General features: G+C 43.9%; 1 protein-coding gene across 2 annotated transcripts in view; it reads right to left on the bottom strand.

Moving 5' to 3' along the window:
* The window catches only part of CYP7B1 (cytochrome P450 family 7 subfamily B member 1), a 666,301-nt gene that overhangs the window by 190,997 nt on the left and 449,234 nt on the right, over positions 1-26,070 (bottom strand). The gene's annotated exons all lie outside the window — the stretch shown is intronic.

The following is a 26,070-nucleotide window of genomic DNA, read 5'->3' as shown; positions in this document are numbered from 1 at the left end:
GCTAAAATCCGAAATGCCAAAAATGGAAATGAACTGGGCTAAAACAATTTACAACAACACACATCCTCCAAAGGCATCAAATATATTACCCCACCTATACACTGTTTGCAGAAACAAAGTGGAATACCAAAATAAAAACCACTTTTTGTAATTTAATCCAATGCCATACATGGCCTAAATGATGTTTCAATTCAACAGACATCACAGAAACAGTTGTTTTATACACCCATGACTAGTACTGGGCCTACAGGCTGAAAGGCCTATTGGTAGACTAGCCCACATAGTGAATTAAATGAATATTGCTAATTTATTAAAAAACATGGAAACATTTTACTAAACTGTGCAAGTAAAAAAAAAACTAGGCCCCTTCTGAAACCTCGGGTCATCCACCACAAATGTTTTAAAAATCAAACAAAAGTACAAATAAATCCGGATGCATGCCCTAAATCAAACAAACACAACTTTTACCTTATACAACAGTTTTTGAACTTACTTGTGAAATCTCAAACACAAAGACCTTAAATCCAATGGTATATATGCAGCAGACAAGGAGAGTGATCCTTCCAGCTCCAAAAGAAAAGTGACCAGGATATGGACAAAGCACTGGGAGGAGCCTACTGGACAGGAACAGGAAGTTGGAGTCTCTGGGGCACTCCCTTCCAGTTGGAAGAAAAAGCACAAAAAAAGGCTTCTAGCACAAAAAACTCCAACGGCCCATTAAAAAATAAAATCCACTCGAAAAGCCTCTCAGGTGCATCTCGAGCACAAACGCTGCTCGAGGGGTGCGTTCGTGATCAGCACCACATTGGCGCCGTCGTGGCTGGAAGCCATGCAAGCGAGTTCGAAGTAAAGCGCTTGCTCGCTAGCGGACCGAGGTTATCATTGTGCTAGTGAGCGACCACCAAAACAAATCTCCTGCACTCAAACAGAGACAAAACTGCTCAACTTTGCACCCGGGAAGACGATATTCAGGAACTCCGCGCTCCTCCGCAGAGCACTGAGTGCCCAAATTTCACATACTCTGCAAGCGGAGCGGAGATTACCACCCGGGCCTAACACTTACGTGGTGCGAAAGGTTGTCAAAACTAGTCCCACCCTGGCAATTATTATAATTCAATACCACACAGTTATAGGGTGCGCCCCAGATCACAACGACATCAGATATGTGCACATAGAGATAATTAAAGCACTTTTAAGCAGCACCCCGGGCCAAGGCCGCACGGGTACAATCAATGTTGAAACATAGTATTCTATTGGCAAGGAATTAACATGTAAATCAACACAACCAGGTGATGTAATCACTAACAGGTGGTTCTCATGCAGTCGGGTATCAAGCAGGTCCATATAGAGCATACTCGCACACGCACGCACACAGCACCGTTATGCGGTGCAACTGATATCCAGCAGGTCAATTGATAGCACAATGGAGACCCAGTGGCGAAAGCCCTCTTTCATCCTTCAACTCACCCTTACTACCCTATGCCCATGGGTTGGAGATCAACAACCGTCCCCCGATATTATGCTGATTGCAGCCGGAGTCAGACTTACTCAGGGTCCCTGGGAAGAAGGTGTTGGTAGGTAGCAAGATTAACTAGAAGGCAGTCAACAAATGGGGGGTTTGGCCACCCAGGAAGTTCACACACAGGATGCAGAAGCGGGCTGAAGTCAATAGTCGTTCAATCAAAGGATTCCACAATGTGCCTTCCGGCACCTGCCCAGTTCTGCGAAGCACGGCGAGGGGGTCGCACATTCTCTCGACCTGCTTCCGATCACTCTTCCTCGGTTCCTCAGTTCCTTCAGCCCAGTCAATCACTTACCCCACCCAGGCCACACCAGACAGTTCCAGTCACACACAAAAAAGAGTCGCAAACTCAGTACCTCCTTGGAAATGAGGCACAACGTCCGGTGTGCGTTGATGTGAGTCACACCAGAGAATACCGGTCACACCACAGGTGCAAGTTTAGAAGTGTCGAAGGAGGTAGAATGAGACACTACTATGGGTATGCCCTTATCTCCTGTGAATTGGACACCACACGTAATGAGCATGCAGTCGACATGTCATACAAGAGATGAGGCACGATGGATGAAGCAGGTCATGCTGGATCCCACAACCCTCCAAATCTGCTCACCACCTACAAGACGCTTATGCATATTGAGGTCTCCATGATGCAGGGGCCCTACTCCTTAGATGCGAGCAATACTTTTGGGGCTGCGCACAATGCAATCCAGTCTTCAGGCACAATTCTTAGTTCCACGCACATGCCGCACTACCAGTTGGGATAGAGCAGACAATGTAGGCACTTAAGAGGGCACTGCTCTCCAGGTGTCACAAGCAGGTCTTTCATGTCCATGAGACCTCCACAAGAGAACAGGGGGCGAGCCAACAAGCCCTTGGAGAGCACTCTTCAGGGTGCCACACAACAGCAGGAGTTAGCCCAGTCCATCCACTATTCAGGAAGGGTGCACAGTCCCATTCATGGCAGTTATCCTCCTTGTGCACAACAAATTCTTCTTGCAGTGTGCACCACGTATTTCCAGTTCCATCTCCGGTACTACGTCCCCACAAGTGTATCTCTACCCTGCAGAAGTATGGCGCCAGTAGTTATACTGTAGTGTGCCTTTGAAGTTGAGGTTGGTTCAGAGGATTTCCCTTTGAACCACAGATGTCTCCCCTAAATTTCAGTCCTGTCTGTTGTAGGGCCGTGGAATGCAGATCTTAATCTTTAGTGGGGCCATGATCTGGTTCCCAGAAGACAAGTGTTAAAACCTCTCCCTCCAATCTATCCAGCCAGACCCTCAAATGACAGAGATCTGTCATTCCAGTTGCATGGCCAATGTTTATAGCTATCGTTGGGGAATGCACAGATGTTCTCCCACAGCCTCCAGTGTGGAATGGAGTTAAACTAAAGGGCAAACAAATTGTTTTATAACAGAGAAATACCCACTTTCTAGAAGTGGCATTTCTCAGATAATAATGACAAATCCACCCTTTCCAGATGAGACTGTTTGACATTGCGAACCAAATGATAGGGAAACATTATGAGGCTGCTCCACTGCAAGCCACTATTGCAGCTTGAAGTAATTCCAACCGTTCCCCCATGTTAACCTATGGGAAGAGCAACCCTCATAGTAAGTGAAAACACACAAGGGCATTCTTTTATATCTGGACAGAGAACACACATGTGAACCTGTCCAACCTTTCACCTACCACTTTATTCACCCCTCAGGACTTATCCTAGGGTTGCTCAAGTGGAAGTGAAAGGTCCCCTCATGATTGACTAGAGTTTATAAAGACCTACCTGATCATAAGTGCAATTGTGCACACATAGGCCTGCAGTGGCAGGCTGGACACATGTTTAAAACGTCACAGGTGCAAGTGTGCATATCCAGGCCTGCAATGGCAGGCTTAACACATGTTTAAGACATCAGGTGAGCACCACTTCCTAACGTGCAGGAAGGGCGCATGTACTTTCACACTGCATTTGCAAAGGGAAAGAACCCTGGGCGTAGTTCACAAAGTAGCGCTACGCGTAGCTACGCAAAGTTCACTTCGCACTACGCGAACTACGCCTAGCACTTCACAAACTGCGTAGTACCATGCTCGCACTGTGCAAAATGCCGTTTTCAATGATTGCACAGTGCGGACAAGCATCCAACACTGTGCAATCATTGAAAACGGCATCTTGCACAGTGCGAGCTGTAGCTTTCTGCCGCTCGAGTAGATTTTTACTTGAGCGGCAGCTTTCTCAATGCTGACTGGTAGTTTCTCATCGCGAGCGGTCGCGAGCATACGCGACCACTCGCAATGAGAAACCTGACCTCCCCACGTTGAGAATCTCGCTGGGAGGTTTATTTTCCACGCTCGCGATCGGCAACTTGATGTTGCTGATCGCGAACGAGCAAAAAGTCTTGCCGGGATGTCATTTTGCTTGCTTGGTCGTCAACATGACGTTGAGAACCGCGAGCAAGCAAAAAGTGACCGCTGCACTACGCAACGCTACGCGTGTTTGCACTGTGCTACGTGCAATTCTCGTAGTGCGAAGTAGCGCACAGTTCGCAAACTACGCAAGCGTAGCGTCGTGCTTTGCCCAGGCTTAGAAAGTACCCAGAGCCTAAAGGCTACAAAGAGAGAGAGAGACAATTCTCAGATTACCATGAATAGAGGATCAGGATTTCATTACAGACATGGAGGCTAACATTATCCATAAAGCTTTTAAATGCAACTCCTGAAAAACCTTTCAAGAACATCCCACAACAATAAACAAACAATCTAGAACTGGAATTTATCAATCCATATATAATCCTGCAATAGAATGTTCCTCCTCTTTTAAATGCAAAACTGTTGGGCTTTAATCCATTTCTCTTCTTTTGAGCACACCATAGCGTCCATTATCTCCCTTCTTTAAGACTGTGAATCTAGAACAGAGAAACAAATTAAAAAACTCAACTTCTCTAACTTCAACATTGTTCTCTCTATAAAAAACGTTTCAATATTTACACATATATACATATATATATCTATATATATATTCACTTAAAAAACCATAGGTTTCACACATGTTATAGTTAGCTGGACATTTCCCTCGTAAAAAACCAATGAAATTCCCCCGTTATAGTTAGTGCAGGCAACTATAACTCACGCGACCGCAATCCTCTGCTGATGACGTCAGATATTACATCACTGATTACATATGTGTCTTTCTGAAAAATGAATATTTGTAATATATGTATAGCTAAAGATTAATGGAAGAAGACATGGGTAAATAGGTGTCTAAATACAGTGATGTAATATCTGACGTCATCAGCAGAGGATTGCGGTCGCGTGAGTTATAGTTGCCTGCACTAACTATAACAGGGGAATTTCATTGTTTTTTTACGAGGGAAATGTCCAGCTAACTATAACATGTGTGAAACCTATGGTTTTTTAAGTGAATTTGCAAGGTTTTTTAAATGCTAATTCCTAACTATAACGTGTGTGAAACCTATGGTTTTTTAAGTGAATTTGTACGGTTTTTTAAATGCTAAGTTATGTATTTATTAATATTTTTTTATTTTCAGGTTTTTCACCGTGCGCGCACAGTGCGCGCACGGTGCGCTTCGTGCGATGCATTATGTGTGCCGTGTGCGCACGGTGCGCGCACCCCGCACTTTTTAATAAAAAAATAAATGTTTTTTTTACCCTTGGGGGTCCTTCAGTGACCCCCTGACAAAGGCTAGGGGGTCAGGAACTGTCCACCCTGCCCCCTTTTCACGTTCTCCACCTTTGTTTTTCACTGCCTCAGACTGCAAGAGACAAAATGGCGGCTGACACTTCCTGATTTCGACCGATTCAAATGTTTACTGACATCTAACAACCAATCAGAATTGCGCTCGCGCACGTCACCGTGCGCGCACCGTGCGCGCCTATAGATATATATGTACTTTCAACTTAAATTTTCCCAGGAACTACTGAACAGATTGACTCCAGATATTCAAAAGGCACATCCCTGGCCTGAGGACTACCTCTCTGCCAAATTTCAAGTCATTCTGTTCAGCCGTTCGGCCTGTACCTTGGACTAAAGGTCCCTATGGAAAAATGCATGGGGAAAATGTGTTTTGGGACCCCCCTTTTTTCTCGGCCCCCGCTTGACTAATCACCCCGAGACTTTCAGGGTAGGAGCAGAGCGGAGCGCCCCACCTATTTTGAAAAATTCGCGAGGATTCGTCAACCGGCACCAACGTTATTCAAAATAGAATTTTCAGATTTCCTATGGAAACACGGTCCTAACTATAACTATCTACTGGCGACCGCCAGTAGATAATATATACACATATATATATGTATATATATGTATATATATATATTGCTACACACTTGCCTAAACTTTTCACTAAGCCTCATCACTGACTTCCTTATTTGCCATTTCCCCTAACTTGGGATTAGTCTTCATCAGAATTGTCTTCTTGCATTCAGCTAAAAGCCTTGCATTAGCCTTGCCAAAAATAGAATAGCTCTCTAGCTCCAAGCCCTTAACAGATCCACATCCACTTGCTTCTCCTCTTCCATATCCAAGATTTTTGCTAATAGCCCTACAAAATCCAAAAGACGATCTTGACATTGTTTCAAAGATCGCTCCAAACCTTTACGTGGATCTCTTTCCGTCTTAGATTAAAAAAACATGTCATATCAGGATCTAAATTTCTATCACTGGTCTTGAACATTCCACTCTAAGCACACTTCTCACTTCTTTTTTCAATGACTTCCTTATCTATTCCTTTGTAAATCTTCCAACATGCCCCTGAGGCCACCAATCGGCTCTCCGAGGATGACAAATATCATATGGGCTAAACATATCTTCTCCAAGTGGATTTTAAATTGTCACTTTGGATGAACAACCCACATCATTCCTCAAATCCTCATTTAAATCATCATCCTGAATTAAATCCAATATGTACTCATCGTACATCTTATCTGAACCATGTTAAATGCCACCATCCATATTAATAAATTTATCATCACATGAATCTTGCGTGCCGCCAAGGACACCTTTGCTCTGTGTGCTACAGTGGACACCACTCTTAATAATAGAGTTTAATCCATCCTTCTTTCTTTTGTTATTATTCTCTAAATGTTTACTCTTTTTGTCTTTTTCCAACCGTCACAACCTTCCCAGTTTCTTCATCTGACAAAGACCAATATTCTTCACCAGATCCCAAAAATAATTTTTTCTTCTTCATAACAATATCTACTACTTCCTTCACAGAAGCCCTTATCTCCTTCTGTATTAACTGCCTAATATGGACTTCACACATCCTACCTTCCGACATAACCTGACCCACACTGCTATCCTCAGAAGCCATTCTCATGCACTTTAATATAAAATTTCCTTTACCACAAATAAAAAACTCAATTTTAACCAGAACCAATAGTTTCACTTACTCTGAACTGCTAATGATGAGTAAAAAGATCGTAATCTCTCTCAACAAAGTCTTTTTTATTCCCAATGGGCTTTGCCAACCAGCTGATGCTCGTTTACCCTCAACATCAATATCTTGTGTATTGCTTTGTATAAACATGTAGAATAATTATGTTGTTAAAAAAAAACATCTTTGGTCTACATGTACTTGCTTCCACTGTGCATCTATGTACCTTCCATATACTTCGATCAGTGTGTCTGTTACTTTTCTCCTGAAAAAGCATATCCAATGCACCACCCTATTTCTCATCCTGTACCTCTAAATATATTTCATCTACATATACTTACCTCCTTTATGCAACTATATACTTTCAATGTACTTATGGATCTATATATTTATCACTTTCTTCTAATTTGGCATTATATATAGCACTACCCTATTTCTCAGCCTATACTTCTCTCAATATATCTTCTAGCCCAACTTTGACTCATTCCAAACTTCTTTCTACTACTTTGTCCAATGCACTACCATATCCCTCACCCTATACATCTATCAATATATCCTCTACATCCACTCTCTCATTTATCCCAAACCCCATGCCACTACTATGATCTCCAAAATATCCCTTTCTAGAGTTTCTCCTACTCTACCCCTCCTTGCATCATCTGACACCTCTTTTACTATACCAATACCCCAAAACAAACCTTTCTAAACTCTTCCCTCTGACTCTTCCCCTACAAAACGCCTTTTTACTCACCCAAAAGCCTCCTCCTACTGCTATGACTTTAAAAAAACAACAGAAATTCTAAATACTTCACCCTTCTATCCCTCCACTATCCTTTTCAATCAAAATAACAGACTAGCATGTTCACTTCTCAAATTCCATATTCCACTATACTAATTCACCACTAATCCTTTATGGGTTCCAGAGTAGCGTGCTATTTGCCAATAAATCGTTGCAACACCCCATCAGGGTTACAAGCGCTATATAAATGCAAACCTTTTTCCCTTTTCTGCCCCTCCCCAACCCTTCTCAATCCAAATAACTGTCTAACATATCACACACTCAAATTACTTTCATGTTATGTTTCACCATACTAATTCAACACTAATCCTTATGGGTTCCAGAGTAGTGTGCTACTCGCCCAAAAGACGCTTCAAAACCCCATCAGGGGTAGCAAGAGCTATATAAATACAAACCTCTTTCCCTCTTCTATCCCGCCACCTATCCTTCTCTATCCAAATAACTGAATAACATATCCACCACTCAAATTACTTCATATTTCACTATACTAATTTTCGACACTAATCCTTTATGGGTTCCGGAGTAGCGTGCTACTCCCCATAAAAGCGCTTCAACACCCATCAGGGGTACCAGGTGCTATATGAATGCACACCTTTCTCCCCCTTCTGTCCCTCTGCTATCCTTCTCACTTCAAATAACTAACTAATATCCACCCCTCAAATTACTTTCATATTTCACCATACTAATTCACCACTAATCTTTTATGGGATTCCAGAGTAACGTGCTACTCGCCAAAAAAAATAAAGCGCTTCAACACCCCATCAGGGGTAACAAGCGCTATATAAATACAAACCTTTTTTCCTATTCTATCCTTCTGATATCATTCCGAATCCAAATAATTGACTAACTTATCCACCAGTTAAAATTACTTGCATGTTTCACTATACTAATTCACACTAATCCTCTATGTGTCCCGGAGTAGCGTGCTACTCGCCGAAAAGCGCTTTGACGCATCGTCAGGGGTAGTAAGCGCTATATAAATGCAATTACAATACAATACAATACAATATGCACTATCGTGATCTTCATTTAATCCAATCTAATGCTTCCCAACATAATATGGTTGCTCCATTCACGCAGTATTTGCATGAGTTCACATGTATAGTATGTTACCAGAACTAGCTGCCTCAGAATCCCCCTTCAGAGAAATACCTTGCGTTCAAACGAAAGAAAACATCCCTTCAAGGTAGGCTGGCGCTGCCTCATACGCAGCTCAAATTGTGCAAGCCAAGTTCAATGAATAATAACCCTTGCGCTACCAACTCAAAATGGCAGAAACATGAAACTGACATATGCACGTTGTCATTACCAATAAAAAGATGACTAAGCATTGTATCTCTCATTAAAAAAACAATCCACTTACACTATCCGATATCCCACATTAAACAAAACTGAATTCCATAAACTTGATAAATTACCTCTAATCATCCATCAATATACAAACATAAACCACTACTTTACTCATTTAAAATATTATAAATTGGAAAAGGTTCTTATCTGAACAGCAGCAGCATTTAAAAGAGGAGGAACATTCTATTGCAGGTTTATTTATAGATTGTTAAATTCCAGTTCAAGACTGTTAGTTTATTGTTGTGGGAAGTTCATTAACCCCTTCCCTGCTCATGACGGAACCGTTCCGTCATGAGCCACGGTTGGCGTGTGCTCATGACGGAACGGTTCCGTCATGACAATCCTGTTGGCGGCCGCTCCGCCTGCGCGGCGCTGTTTCCCCGCCTGTGCGAGGGGACAACGCAAATGGGCGGAGTCATGACGGAACCGTTCCGTCATGAGCACAGCTCAACTGTGGCTCATGACGGAGCGGCTCCGTCATGAGCACAGGCCCGCCGCGCTGCCCCCCTGCCCCCCCCAGCGCTGCAGCGGAATGTCCGCAGCAGCGAAGGGGTTAAAGGTGCTGCAGGAGTAGCAATTAAAAGGTTTATACATAACGGAAGCCTCTGGTCTTGTAATGAAATCAGCAACACCCCGGTGGTGTTCCATGCGAAAAGAAAACCTCCTAGGTAGGAAAAACCAACATGGGTGTTTGTCACTACCTCGGCATGAAACACCCACATGTACCTGCCCTGCTTTTATCCTAGCACCTGCTCCTCCCCTCGGGTCTTACCCTGGGGTGCTCTAGTGGTAGCTGAAGGCCCACTCAGGGTTTGCTAATGAGTCAGAAATGCCAACCTGAGCACACGTGCAACTGTGCACCCATGGGCCTATAATGGCAGGCCTGATACATGTTTAATATGCTAATCTGGTGGGTGATACCATCAGTGCTGCATCCCACTACTAGCCAGTGCAGTACCGGCCCTGTGTTGTGCGGTGTACCTTTTTACAGGGCACTCAAAGGTACAACACCTAAACCAATCAAGTAAGCACCACTTCCTAGTATGTGTAGGAAAGGTGGGCACGCTTTCACACTGCATTATAGTGGGAAAGAGCCCAGAGTTCCAAGGTCATGAAAAGAGGCTGCAAAATCCAGGAGGAAAAATCTAAACATTCTAGGGTAACCCCTCTAAGAAGGGCCATGTCCAACACCATCATATTCAGCATTACATATAATGGGCTTTATTTTTGCTGTGCTTACTGCTGATATATTCTGAATTATGTGTACAGTTCACATACAGGTATTTAAACATTTTGTTGTGTCACATAAAAAGGACACTCTGCAGCCTTTCTGTTCACTTTCCCTGTACCCCGACAAGTTTGTCACATACTTCACTTTAAAACCTCGTCTCACTTTGCAATCAGAGAAAAAATAATGTCAACACCAATCCCCTACAGTAAAAGAATAAGCAGCAATTTGTCACTATACATAGCCTGAAAGTCGAACCTGTCTTCGAACACACAGCAAATGTGTCATGATAAATACAAAGTGTAAGACATCCTTATTTATTGTTATTTCCAGAACCACCAGAATCCCGCTGGTTATACACAGGTGGGAAACACTGCACCAGAAGAGGTTTTTTTACCCTCATTTTGACCTCCCAGGATCAAAACTCCAAAGTTTATGCACTGAGAGGACTCACCAACAGAATAAGGTTTTGCTTGCTTTCCCCAAGAGTCTCTTCCGCTCCAGCACTGAGGGCCCTAGGCTTTTCTTGCAGGCCTTACGATGTAGATTTTCCACAGCCTGGTGAGCAGAAAATCTGGATTTTATTAAGGATACGGCGGCTAAGATTATGCAATCTCCTTTTATTGCCAGCTCACACAGCAGCAACAATTAAAATAATTTAGAACTTTTAACAACATTCTGATCATGAATACGGCACAGCAACAAGCAGCCATCTTCCTTCCTTCTGCGCTGCGAACAAGATACATTTTAAGTCCAATAAAATTTCAATTGAATGTAACCAGAAGAATAAACATAATGTTGAAATCCCAATTCCAAATTGTGTTACTCTGAAAGAAAGAATAAAATAATTAGTTAACCCGGGCGGGTATCAGAGGCGGGATAATCCTAGCCTCCGTGTCCTTAATAAAGTCCAGATTTTCTGCTCATCAGGCTGTGGAAAATCTACATTGTATGGCATGACACGGAGGCCAATATTATGCAAGTTCAAAGTGCATTCAATACGTTAACATTAACAATTACATTAGATATTGGTTTAACCCCTTCAGCGCTGCGGGAATTCCCCCGCGGTGCTGAAGGGTTCGAGCGCGGGCGGGCCCATGACGGAACGGTTCCGTCATGAGCACAGCGCAACCGATGCTCATGACGGAACCGTTCCGTCATGGGCATGGAAGGGGTTAAAGTAACAACTTTTGAACATGCTCTCGTTGGACCAATCGGCCGCTCTTAGGATGTCTTGTAAACCTCCTCCTAAAATAAAACCTTTAGAGGCTGAGGCACCTCTAAGTGAATGTGGTCCTAAAATAGAGCTGTCCACACCGCCTTCGTTCATCACATCTTCCACCCATCTAGCTAAAGTAGCGGGGGAAACGGCTTTATGAGGTCTTTTGTGCGAGATTAGAATCTAAGCAACACCGTTTCTCAGATTGAGTTCTCCTTTCATATTCTTTCAAACATTATACTACACACAGTCTTAGGTTTCCTGAGAAATAAGGATAACAAATTGTTGAAGAAAGAGTCTTAGTTCTTCTTTTAATATAGAAACAAACTCCCTCAAGTTGATATGCTTTACTGGTGACATCTAAAGCTCTAACGTCAGATGTACATCTAAATGAAACCAGACATAAGATGGATGTGAGTTTGTAGGAAAGTTGTTTTAGGGATAAGGACTGGTTATCACCCCAGTTTTCTAAAAATTGTAGGATCAGTTTAACATCCCAAAGAGAGGTGTACTTTGGTATGGGTGGCTTTAGGTCCCTAATGCTTCTCATTATCTTTCTTGTTAATGCATTCTGGCCAACAGGCAGACCATCTACCAAACAGTGACCAGCAGAAATGGCTGATCTATAGACATTTACCGGACTGTATGATAAGCCTGACTCAAATAGTTCTGTTAGATAATCATATGGACTAGATCAGTTGAAATGGGATTGATATCCTACTGAACACACCAACGAATCCATTTATTCCACGCCAGTCTATATGCTTTTCTTGTGCCAGATACCCACGACTCAGATATGAGTCTGAAAGCATCTGGCGAAAGGGCAGGGATTTGCCATTGTCTCCGAAAATCTTCCATGCCATCAGTGTGAGGGAGCCTTCTTCTATTAAAGGATGCATTTCCCCTCAAGGGCCTAGAATTAGGGTCTCGAAGTTCGGAATTAGTAAGGAGAAGTCTATTGACATCTCCAGAATTAATGGGAACTATGCTTGGGATCTCCAAAGTGGGGTTATCGTTAGCGTGTTTTTAGAAGGAATCTGGGTAGCATTGCAAAGGGCGGAAGGCATTTGGCCTTAGAACTCTTCAGTTCTGAAGGAAGGGGTCTACCCCAGCAGCTAGAGGGTCTGGTTTCCACCTGAAAAACAGTGTCAGTTGAGTATTCAATCTGTCTGCAAAAAGATCTATGTTGAAAGGACCCCAAATGTGTTGGATATTCAGGAATATTTCTCTGTTCAGTCTCCAATAGCTTTTCTTTGGGTAAGCGTAGTTCTGTGAGAAGAGTGTCTACGATGAACCCTAAGAACAGTGTGTCTTGTGCTGGAGTTACGCAGGATTGTTTTAGATTTATTACAAAACCTAGTTTCTCTAAGATGTCTATTGACCATTGAGTATGTAGGGATACAAGTTCCTTGGACTGACCCATTATAAGGATGTCATCTAGGTATATTATTAACCTTACCCCTTTTGCTCTGAGCCAAGCGGCTACTGGTCGGAGTACCTTTGTGAAGCACCAAGATGCGGAGGATAGTCTGAAGGGGAGGCTCGAGAACTGCCAAAGTTTGTTTTGCCATGTGAAGCGGAGGTATTTTTGGTAAGGGGGGCAGATTGGAATAGTAAGGTAAGCATCCTTGAGATCTAATCTTGTTAACCAGTGTCCTTTCCTTAGGATGTCTCTAAACAGATATATTCCCTCCATTTTGAAATGCTGGTAGACCACCCATTCGTTTAAATCTTTTAGGTTTATTACTGGTTTAATCTCTTTGTTCTTTTTCTTTACCAGGAAGATGTTGCTGATGAAGCCATCCCCTGGGGCTATTGCCTCCATGATGGCACCTTTGGCTAGTAGGTCCTGTACTGCCTTTGTTACTAACTTTGAGTGTTCTTGCGAAAAGGTGATTTCCCTTGGAGTTTTGTTCTGAATAGGTGTCTATGAATTCTATTTTGTATCATCTCACCATTTGTAACACCCAAGGGTCTTGCGTCACTAAGTTCCAGTTCCCACAAAACTGGGCCAGTCTCCCTCCCACCTTTATAGGGGAATCTAAAGGGTCTTTCATATGACCTGCCTGATGAGAAGCTTTTTGTCTTCGGTCACCTCTGGTGTTTCTGAAACGACCTCTTTATCTTTGGGGGTAGAAGTTTGAGTAGGAGCTATAGGTAAGTTGGAAGAATTTGTTCCCCGTGCCATGAAGGGTCTTGAGGAAGGTATACCTCGGCCAGGGAACCGACACTTTGTTCATCCCGCCCGTCCAAAAACTCTGTCGTGGAAAACCTTCTTTAACCCTTTTTGAGATTTCTGGATTGAACTGAAAATGCCCACATATTTTGCCATTTCATTTATAAAATCGTCGCTAAAAAGTTGGCCCTGAGATGAAGGTCCTCCTTCTTTATTGGCGAGCTCCATTAGTTTGGGGTCGAGCTTGAGGAGGATACTCTTCCTTCTTTCATTTGAAAGAACCCTGTTGGCGTTTCCTGGAAGGCAAACTGCTCTCTGCGCCCACTCGTGCAACTCTTTTGGGCCCACTTGAGATTCGCTCAGGTAAGGGTCTCAGCCATCTTAAAAATCTTGGTAAGGGGGCCAATGATGTCTAACAATTTGTCTTTGCAGGATTTTATCTCTAGGCCTCTTCTAGGGTCTTTTCCCCCTTTGTTAATGAAAGTTACAACCTTTGGGTCAAGTTCGGGTGTAACCGTTAATTTATCAGGGAGGGATGGCCGAGGAGCATATGCAAGACCTCACTTCTTTAGGAATTTCCCTTCTTAACCAGAAGGTAATATATTCAGCCACGTGCTGAGAAGGGGTCAATTCAGGTGACAGGGAATGTTTTATAAGAAGGGGTCAAACATATTGTCCCCTAGTGGGTCAAGAATCCCCACCTTAGACCCAGAGCCCTTTGATGCCTCATCAGATGTCCCTTTTTTGTCATGGGAAAGTCTTCATAGTCACTCAAACTCTGAAGAGCAGGACAACTCCAGCTCTGGTTCGTATGTCTCGTCAGACTCGCTAGATAAAGGGACAACTGGGCCTTTTTCATGCCCATCCACAGTGTCGCACACACTGAGTCCATCACCGGCTTCCTCCGGTAAACCCTCAATTCTTTCTTTTGATTTCTTACTTTTTTTGTGAGGGTCCTCACCTGATGGTCTTTTTCTCTGGGGTTTGTTAGGCCAAGAGGAGCACCCAGGTTGGTCGCTCACTTGGGTTTGTGAAAGGGTTTCTAATTTTTTATTGATGGTTTCATCCAACGACCCCATCAATTTCCCTATAGCCTTATTAACTATCTCCTCTAATTTTCCCTCAACTAAAGAATCTAACTGCTGATCAGACACTTTTTTTTAAACTATAAATAGTATAGTAAAATAACTCCTTGTATATTAAAGTAATGCCCTGTAAATGAGGGGTTAAAATACAGGTGGGCGTGTCAGAAATTGGTTCATTTTGTAAAAAGAGTAAGAATTTAGGGTCAGCAGGGGACAGCCTCGGTAATCTTGGTGCTTGAAGGTTTGCCAACTGTGGTTTGGGGAGAAAAACGGCGTTTTAGAGGTGTACCTAATGGTCTTGTTAAGGTACTTTCCTCTAAAGTCTGAAACGAGGCTCCACTTCCTCGTTAATGAAAAGCCCTCCCGGTGCGGTCGCATTTACAGCTGCTGCCGCACCGGGATGGGATTCAGGAGAGAGGTGCTCTTTACTGAGGCTGTCCGAGGAAGGAGCAGCCCACGGACCCGAGGTATGTTTAATAAAATAGAATATGAGGTTCATGCTCGTGCTGGCAGCACTGCTGCCGGTTGCGTGAGCCTCATAACAAGCTGAGAGTGCATCGTGTGGTTTGCGCTGGTGAGCGCGAGCCTGCGCGAAGTTTAAATGTGATTTAACAGAGCACGGGGGTCACGCTGGTGAGCGCGGGCCCCCGGTGCGATATTTGAATGCGGGCCCGGGCCGGTAGCGGTAATTGAAATGCCTACGGGTCTCGAGGGACAATAAATTTAGAATGAAATTGATAGAGGAGGCGATTAAAAGGGGGTAGAAACTCCTTAATAAATCCAAAATGCGAAAGATGGTTAAGAAACAGTATAAGTAAGATATAAATACAGTAAAATCTAATAAACACAGTAAAAATCTAACAATTTATATCTTGAAGCCCCAAGGGGCTACAAATGGCACAGACAACCCATAGGTCGCAGTAAAGACAATTAAACAAGAAAATTAGAAGAGTAAAATAAAGGTGACCTATCTTGTGAGCAGCAGCAACAAAAGGAGTGAGATGGCTGCTTGTTGCTGTGCCTTATTCATGGTCAGAATGTTCTTAAAAGTTCTAAATTCTTTTAATTGTTGCTGCTATGTGAGCTGGCAATAATAGCAGATTGCATAATATTGGCCTCCGTGTCATGCCATAAAATCAAGCTTGGCCTCCCCTACGTTGGTTATGGTGATCTGAGCCTTCTCAATTTTTGATAGCCTGTTATACTAACAGCTCTGCTGGTCTGTCCTAGATTGCAATGAGCTTGTGACCTACATAGGAATCAAGAAAAGATTTGTAGCTGTTATACTATCATTGGAAAGTGCATTTTCTGTAACCTATCACTATAATCAGGCGCTCAACACCCATTGGGTTCACCGGGCTCCAGCCCCCCCCCCCGTCATGTGTGTCAGCCCAGCTGAGACAGCCTCGCGGGCTGGCGTCCGTCTAATTGCAGCCGCACCCGAGTACTTCACAGGTCTTTAAAAGACCATTTACTCATTAATGAGGCTTTTGTTGTGTTTTCACCCCTACTTACAGCCACTCTGCCTATGGCTGGAAGACTTAGCCCCCCCGAAGTCTTTTTCAGCCCCCCCCCGAAATTTGGCTCTAGTTGCCCGCCTGACTATAATGACTATGATACACTAACCTCGAAGCGAGCGGAGTTGAAAAACACGGTGAACAATGTGAAAACTTGTTTCTTTTCTTATAGCATTGTGATTATATAGTGGAAAACAATAATTTTATCAAGAATACCTAAAGTCTATACAAATATACCAAAAAGTACCCCCTTAGACATGGACACTTCTTAGTACACCAGGAACCACTGTCAGATGAATGTTCACTTTACCCGTCGCAGTAGTAAGACCCATATTACACTCAATCATTCTTTGCAGATTTCTTTAACCGATGTTGAAGTACAGTTTCACACATTCGGACGATTTACATTTGTCACTTACTATGTTGGTTTCCACATTTGCTTTCAGCTGTAAAGAACCTAGAGAAGCCCGATTCTCAAAGCAGAGTGCACACCTCAAGCAAATAACAAGATTTGTGGGCTCAGATAATCATTTTCAATTGACAAAGCTTAAATTTGCATTAATTTGATTTACTCACATGCGATAAATCTGCTACCACATGCTAAACAAGCATTGGCATAGCCAATAGGTCTCGCCTTTGGGACCTTATAAGTGTTTAGCCATGCAACGGTTGATGTTGATGCTCAAAGGATATTGTGTTGCATAACTAAATAATTATAAGGTCCCAAAAGCGAGACCTATTGGCTATGCTCGTTGTTCCGTATTGATCAGGCCAGGCATGCCACTAGGGCAAGCCCTATGAAGTTTAAAAAACAACACAACATTCCATGGATGTCAGGTTGAACACAATTAAAACACAGATGAAAAATACGGAGCATGGAAACTCATTATACACATTAGGCTAGACTAATTCACATTAAGATGTACTTATGCAATACTTGCTGGTGTCTGGAGCTGGTGAGGTGGAGAGGGACCAGGATTGGAGGCCCTGGGTTGTCCATCGCCCCGCCACCTCAAATGCCGTACTGGGTCCTGGACCCCAACGACTGATGTGGGTGCGCAGTGCTTGTGAACATTGACTAACTACTTGTGTTCAGTTGGTGACCAGTGTGTGAGGTCGTTTTGGGGATAAATTGAGAAGCCTGGTAGTATTTCTTTATTTGGCACTTAAAGGACATGGAATATAATGTCCTCCACGTGTGTAGCTCTGCGTCAGTCCTCGGTGGCGGGCAAGGCTTCTGAATGCTGAGAGTAAACTTCTGTCCTGACTCTGGAAGTGAATATTCACTCTAGCCTCTGTCAGGCCCTCTTAATCTTTCACTAAGGCCAGGTCTGGGATTCTGTGTTAACACTGTGCTGACCCTTGGTCGGCTAGTGAGCACGGGGTCGGGTGTGCAGTGCAAGCTGTAGTGTGGCCATTGAGGAAGGAGTTGGTGCCACACATGATGTTCCAAGCGGTGCTGCGAATCGTGCACATTAAAGAATACCTAGGTGTGCATGTGTTTACGTGTGGGTTGCCAGGACACATTGGCATGCGCCAGATTAATGAATACCAAGCCACTGCTTGCAAAATGAGAACACTAATCAAGCACTGATAAAGCCATTATAGGTCTCAACTTTATAATGTGAGTTCTGATGTACTGACTTTGACAAAGTTTGTAAGTGCTGCTTAAAAAAGTAAAAGAAAATCATTTCAAAATACGGCAGAAAAAAATATAACTTATCTTATGGTATCTCAAAACTGTACAGTGAATTCGGTGTTTTTAATCTTTAGGAAAATACTGGTTTATTTTTCAAATACGTTTCACTCAGCAAACTCTAAGCTGAATTTAAAAGGAATAAGGAAGTGTCAAAGTTTATAGGGAAACGTTTGCCAAGACCTAATATATGTACCACAGGATTCAGCCATTTGATCCTCTATTAGTTGCACAGTGAGCATATTTTTGGGCCTCCAGAAGAATGGTCATGCTAAGTAGACCTGACTCAGACACCAATGGAGCGAGAGCAGTAGATGGCCCTTCCCTTGGTGCCTTAAAAGCCTCGCTGTACCAAAGCTTGCACGTTCATGCAATATGTGGAATGAAGGAATAAAACCAAAACAGCCCTTAACCACTTCAGTGCCCGCCCCTTTCCCCGCCCTGTGCCGGCCGTTGCATTAGCGGGCGGGGTCTATGACGAGCTGGACTCGTCATGGGCACAGCGCTACCGCGGCCCATGACGAGTCCAGCTCGTCATGGGCACTGAAGAGGTTAAAGTCTGCTCTTCAGCCAGAGGGCAGCGAAAACATCCCAGTTGCGGTGCATTTACAGGTGAGCAGCGAGAGGAGGGGAGTATTGGAGTGCAGGGAAGTATTAGAGGGGGGTAAGCAGCACACTGGGGAGAGAGCTAAAAATCACATGCCCTATCATGAAGTGCAGAATGGAAAAGAAAGAAGTAGTTCCCCAAACGTGAACAGTGTAAGGATGCACGTCAGCCAATCAAAATAATTGTACAAAGGCTGTGCAGCAGGGGCGGGACAAACAGAAGAAGAGGACAAGCCACTGAATGAAAAGTAAACACATGAGAATGACAATAATGCCAACCAATGACAAACAAAGGGTGGGCTGTAAACCAACAATAGGTCTTTAACAATCAGACAGGTGACTCCTGAAAAGGGGGCAATGTAGTGCACCAAGACACCTGGTGGAATCGCTCTACTGCATTTATTTTGTATTGCATGAGATACACACACACTGTCTCACTTTTGTAAAGGTTGTAGCTGGGTAGAGAACACCTGCCCCCTCGAGTCTTGCAGATTCCTCTGAGACATCCTAGAGTTTGAGGTCCCTCGAATTGATGGCTCTGGTTGTGCATCTCTTCATTATAATCCAGGCCTGAAACTTGGGGTTGTGCTTTGTGCAGGGGACAAAACTATGACTTTCTTACAGGCCACATCGGTGTTCACTCTGCGAGAACCCCTGCACTCTGTCTGTGATTGTAACAGCAACAAAGTGTGCGTTAATAGAGCCCCTGGTGGGGCACAACTTGCTATCGTTGTAGTCCTGCTAACAATGGATTTGTGTATTGTAAAATCTTACCACACTCAGGTCATCAACTTCCAAAGGATGAAAGTCTAAGTTGGCCCTGCCTATATTTGAATCCTAGCCCTGCAGGTTACTCAGATCTCTGTAGCAGGAACTCGACCCACTGAGTTGTCCAACTTATATTGCAGCATTCTGTTACCCTTTCCCGGCCTCCTGTTAAACCAGCAAGGCTCTACTATCAGGGGTGATTTAAATTGTAGGAGTATGAAATGTTCTTGCAAGAGCACCATTTGCAAATAGGAATGCAAAGACAGGGCCACCCACAGTCATGTATTTACATGTGTTATATGAGAGCAGTAGGGGGCGGGGGGAGGGAGTGGGTGGCAGCGCACATCCATTCCATGCCCTGAGATGTCAGCTAAGTGAGCCTGGGTCCCTACGGAGTGAACGCACAGGCAGAGACATGTAAAGTATCCATGACTGTGCAGGCATAGGGGCGCTGAAGACTTAAACCTGGGATGAAGGCTGCGGGGTTGTTGGAGGGGAGCGCGAGCGGCTGCTGCCAATGTAACGGTCCAGTTCTGTATACTGCTGCTTAACAAGGGTATACAGCTTTCTTCTAACCGCTCCTGCCTTTGTCAGAGAACGGGCACAAAGGGGTGATGGGCGATTTGTCCAGGATCACACAGTTTGAACCCGTGATCAATACAAGCGTTTTGTGGCACAAGGCTATGGCGAGGTGCTAAGGGAGCACCGATCGGGCTGCGTATTGAGGGGAGGAGGGAGAGGTAAAAACAAAAAATAGCAATTTTCCACACATCTGATACACATGATTGGTCTAATTAACAAGGAGGCACTGCTCGCTCAGGCAGGCAAAACACCGTGGGATGCAAGGAATGCAGTTGACACCCTGCGTGCCCCTGCTCACTCCCGACAGCAAAACGCCGTGGGAGTGACCAGTAAACAAAGAGGTGGGACATGCGCCCGCCTTTGGCCATTTGCGTTCTTTCATTATTGAAAGCCACACACAAAGTCCAATCTGATACGTGGGAGGAGTCAGACCCACAATAAGAAGTTTAGAGTGATTATAAGAAGCCTCACCAGTGACGGCCCGTGTAGGGCGTTTTACCGGGGCGGTGACGTGGCGCAGACGAGGGGCAGGGTGGGGGGTTGCAAAATGCGGCAAACGGCCGATTTCAGGTAAGTTACGAAAAAAATTAATAAAACGAATTTCGTTGCGTGTGCTGCATCGCATTTGGCGATGCAGCGCGCGCAACGAAATTCGTTTTATTAATTTTTTTCGTAACTTACCTGAAATCGGACGTTTGCCGCATTTTGCAACCTCCCACCCTGCCCCTCCTCTGCGCCACGTCACCGCCCCGGTGAAACGCCCTACACGGGCCGTCACTGAGCCTCACCATAGAGCAGTGCATGTGCTCCGGCTAGGCTTGACCTAAAAAGCTACTAGGTGGGGACTGGGTGTTCTATGCCTACAAATGCATGAGTGTTCGCAAACTTCTGAGTACATATTTCCATCTTGAGTAGGATCAGAAATGTTCTCCCGCCGAAGGCATGAGTAAATTTGCATTCAAGGTGAGAAGAGGTTGGGAACACCCTCAAAATCTGGGAGATGTAAGAGAAATCCTGTATTTTCTCCACAGGGAAAATATTTAGCAATAGTTAATGTACTTTTAATAAGTATTAACACGCATAAAAGGACATTCACCCACGTATAAATGTTTTAGCGCATAAGTACTTGTGGAAAGCAGGAACCGTTGAAGCTCTTCAGGAATAATCTGGAATCTTTCAAGAATTTGACCAAATGTGTAAATTTGATCCAAATGTAGGTGAAAAGGTATGGATGAAGATTTACATTTGCTTTTGCAGATTGAGTCACAGGAGTGTGCCCATACAGGACAAATGGAGCAGGGCGCAACCTACCCATATGTGTGCATGCTATTAGTGTTTATGCCTTGAGATGCGTAGCAGCAAAGCTGTGGAAACATTGCAGCTTGGCTGCTACCGACACCTAGCATGAGTCATTGAATGAAACTCTAAATACGTGAGGGTTTTTTCCAGATAGTGTCTATAGACGATTGCTGTGCCATTTAATATGCTTTCATAACACTTACAAATATGTGCGCTTCCTTTGATGCCTCTCTCAGGAGCAAACTCCTTTCAGTGATTTCTTTGCAACCGCTGAATATGGGCCGCTATTAACCTTGGAGACATTCACTGGCATCCTAACTTTGAGTTTACAGTGTAAACATTTTAAGTTAAGGTTTTTTCCTCATTATTATTAATTTAAACCATCTGTCCACCATCTGCTGGTTTCAAATGCAAAATATGAGCCTCTTTGTGATCTTTAATCAGATATTTAGCAAAACAGATGCAAATGCATGTACTTTTTCAATCATAAAAACAAGTTCAACAAAATTAAAGCTCCTCCAAATAGAAGCAATTATTTAAAAAGTTATGTTAATGAAGAGAGGAGGCCATAATGCATGCAAGTTATAAAAAACCTCATGAAGAGGATTCACTTTTAATCTTCTCCAGAGAAATAAGGGTCCGCTGCGACATGTCTGATTTCTACAACCAGCAGAAGACGCGGGGACACACTTAAGGCATAGCACGGCAAACATAACCTTTAGAAAACAAGCCCTAATTGCTACATAACATGCTTGATCTCCGACTGAGATAAACAGGTGCCTTTTGTAGAACGGTATCTAATTAAAAAGAGAGATAACCGATGTTGCAACACTATTGCCACCAAACAGAAAGACCTGAAGTCGTGTGTGAAAATATATTGCAAGTGAACTGGTGGCTACAGTTATCCAATGGTAAGCAGCAAATATTGCTTAATTTACCTTTGATTATTTTAGTTGCTGTAAGTAAAATTCCATACCATTTTGATGTTAAACTATCGGAATAATTTGCTGTAACTATCAAACATCAAAAAATAATCTTTTCAAATTGTAATTTTGGATTCTATGGTTTTCTTCGGTTGTAGCCTAGTTTTGGTCTCTTCCCTCCCTCATGTGGTCCCTACTTGTAGCTTTCCTTCCTAGAAAAGTTGCTTTGAAGCTGCGTTTAAGGACACCTGTAATACCTAAGAGGTTGCTGGTTTTTTTCCATGACATGCAATGCAATATATGATGTGCAGGGGCATGTCTAGCACAATGGAGTAAAACTCCAACGCTAGGCTCTGGTGCCACCTCGGAATCAGCAATTACCCTGCTTCAAATATCACCAGCCAGGCTTTTTTTCCATCTGCATGGAAAGCCGAGCCCTTGAGGCCAGTGGGGGACTCACCACTGGGCCTTGCAGGGAGCTGGCCTGGTCTCCACTCTCCCCTGGAGCCCTGATTGGACATTGCCCTCGGCCGTGGGATGGTATTGGCAATCCAGAGAGGACCCAACAGGCAACTGCTATTGATTTCTCGGGCCCTAGAGCAAAGACTGCAGTTGGGCGAGGGCCTCACCCTAGGCTGCAGAGCCCCAATTAAGTGACTTACACAGTGATGTCCTACCCCTGAGTAGAGTGAGTGTGCAACCAGGAGATGAGAGACACGCAGCTTTGTCAGGGTACAGGTACATTTAGACAGTACTGTGTGAGACGAGTTATTGAGTAAGGGGCAAGGAGATCCCATAAATACACCTCTCCTTCCTGATTTCTGGCCTTGAATACACATTACTATTGGAATCATCATATGTAGCCTGAGAAACTGAACAAGACAGCAGTGACTTTACATACAACTGTGCCTTTTGATTGGGCAACAAACTGAGAAGATGGTACACCCAGGGGAAGAAAAAGGCCAACTAGCTGAAATATCAGAGGAAATGCATCAGGAGGGTCGATTGGCCATTAAGGGTGTGCTAAGGTATGTGGATTCGACCCTGGAGGGCCACATAGAATAATTTCATGGAATTCTAGAGGCGATCTTCAATGCTAGATCCACTCTCAAGAGTAAGATAGATGCAGTTGCCATTGATATTAACATACTCTGGTTGATCATCGGCATGTGGTGAAAAGGATGACACAGAATGAGTGCATGCTGGCCTCTCTATGGCCCTCGATGAGGGAGCTTCAGTGTAAAATAAAAGAGCTATCTGGGACAATTGAATTCCTATAAAATAGAGTGGAGGAAGCTGAGGGACTCTGACATGAATAATATCCAGCAGATTGAGATCCCGGAGATGCTTGAGGGTCTTAACTCGGAATCCTTTTTCGAAAACTGGTTGTTCATGAACAAATTTGATGATAATCCACCTAGATTGTTCCTAGTGGAACATGCAAACGGGGTCCTGGGAAGCCCCCCAGAACCAGAAACAGCACCTCAAATGATGGTGGCACGACTTCTGAGCCTGTGGGCAGTGACTTAGAGAACATGGACCATGCAGAATGAATAACTCTAAAAATCATACCACCATGCAGGTTGAATATCAGAGACACACATTTGTTATGTTAAACAATCTCTCCAGCAAAAAGACATACAGTACACCTGTTTGTTTTCTGCCAGGTTGTTGGTGATATCAGATGGAAAAGCACACTCTTTATCTCACCAACATAGGGTGGAGGTGGATAGAATCATAGGGCATACAAAGATCCAGCCCTAATGGATGCACATAGGGAGGTCAGAAACCAAAGGATAGCCTCAAAAAAACAAGGACACAATTGGATGGACACCAACCCACACAGCAAGCTGCACAGCAGAGCGTAAAACTATTGGAAGTACAGAGTACAGACACCAGCATGACTTGGACTCAGGAATAGAGAATGGAACACAGAAGGAGGCAGAGAACATTGATGACCAATTGACCTCTGAGATTTTGTGATCCCGCCTGGAAGTCACACCCATGACTTCCGATATAGTGATCTGAGAAAGAAGACATGGCACTACAGGTGTAATAGAATGCTGCCCTGAGTTTTCGACAAGTGATTTGTAACTCTGGGATTGAGGGGACCTAGGGCCACTGTGCCAGGCCTCACACGTTGGCCAACAGTCAATATGGATATATATATATATATATATATATATATATATATAGGAACCCCTCTAGGGCCGTCGCAGCAGAAGCTCCGGACTTCTGGGTTTAACGCAAGTGGAATATATATATATATATAGATAACCCCCTTCTCATATAAGTTCCCCAACACGAGGAGCTGTTTATTCTATAAGTGGTGAATTACCAAAGATTCACTAGTGAGAGGTAATTTGGGGTTGTATATCAGTTTTATATAAGTTCATATCAGTTCCCCAGTGTGAGGAGATGTTTTTCCCGTAAGTGGCGAATTACCAAAGGTTCATTAGTGAGAGGTAATTTGGGGTTGCATATCTGTTTATATATGGGGAGTACATGCTGAGACCAGGGCTAGGCATGCCCATGCCCATATTGTGCAGTCAACCACCTGTATGTCAAATCTCTGCCTTGTAAGGGTCTTCCTGATTACATTAGTTAGCTTATGGGAGACTGCCAGGTCCAGTTCCAGTTCCAGGTTCTGGTGTGGTATCTGTTGATAGTTATGAAACCAGTGTGTGGCAAATTGCGCTTGTGCAGCATAGTAATACGACTCCAAATGTGGTACAGCAAAGTCGCTGTGCTCGTACAGCCTCTGCAATAATTTCCAAGCAATTTGTGAATGCTTGCCCTCCCAAGTGAGTTTGATTAAAGAGGATTGTGGCCGTGAAGAGATGCGTGACTATTAACTTGATTTAATGCAGGAACCAAATCGCTCATGCACAGATTAAAAAGGGTAGGTGCTAATATGCACCCCTGTTTAACCCCTTGTTCCAGGTTGAATTTTCCGAACCTGCGGCGCGTCATCCCAATTTTACTCTAGCTCACATGTTGGAATAAAGCAGCATGATGCCTTGGGATAATGTTTCTCGGATTTTACAGGCTGTAAGTTTAGAGGGGCGATTATGATTATGGCCCTTATTACTAGTTTGACGGTCCAATGGACTGCCGAACCCATGGTGGTGGTCCACAGACCGCCAGACTGGAGGTTCGTCTGTCGCATTAGGACTGTGGCGGTTGGGCCACCATGGGACTGCTGCTGTCACCAGGGATCCATGATTACTGGCAGTGTCGCAGCGGTCTAAGGCCCCTAATATGCTTGCGGTGCCGCTGCAGCACCGGCAAGCATATTATGAGTTTCCTCACTGCCATGGAGGTGCGACCACCATGAAAAGTGTGGCGATGATGAAACAAAGGAGGCACTACAGCGCCCCTCGTTTCCTCTGTGACATGGGGTGCATGCAGGGGGCACATGTTGTGCCCCCCTGTGTGCAAATACTCCCAGTTCCTGCAGGGCATGAACTTTACAGTCCCCATTGCTGTTCCATTTCCAAAGGCACTGCAGAGGGACTGCCAAAGAACCACCAGTCAGAGTAAAAATAAGTTGTACTCTGGTGGACGGTCTTTAATAGCTTTGGTGGTCTCGGTTCGGGGCGGTAGCATGGCAGCCCCGCTCAGAGACTGCCAAACTCATAATAAGGCCCTTTGTGTTATTCACAAAATGCAAATTAATATAATAAAAACATATGCGCTGTATTAACATGCAGATTTGAAATGAAATGAACGAAAAGCATATTTTATTACTGCAAATGTAGTAATTAGCCATATTCACAAGCCTCAAAATTGTTAAAAGCAGCACTGCTAGATAAATGGTTTGATTAAAATGTGCTGATGCACGCTATGAATGTTAAGTTCTTGACCTTTTCATGAACATGAGGAATTAAATAAATGTTACACATAGCTTTGCAAAATG

The sequence above is a fragment of the Triturus cristatus genome, chromosome 5_1 (genome assembly GCF_964204655.1).
Source record: "Triturus cristatus chromosome 5_1, aTriCri1.1, whole genome shotgun sequence".
In the NCBI taxonomy this organism is placed as follows: domain Eukaryota; kingdom Metazoa; phylum Chordata; class Amphibia; order Caudata; family Salamandridae; genus Triturus; species Triturus cristatus.
The sequence above is the reverse complement of the archived record's forward strand: the minus strand, read 5'-3'. Positions and strand labels throughout refer to the sequence as shown.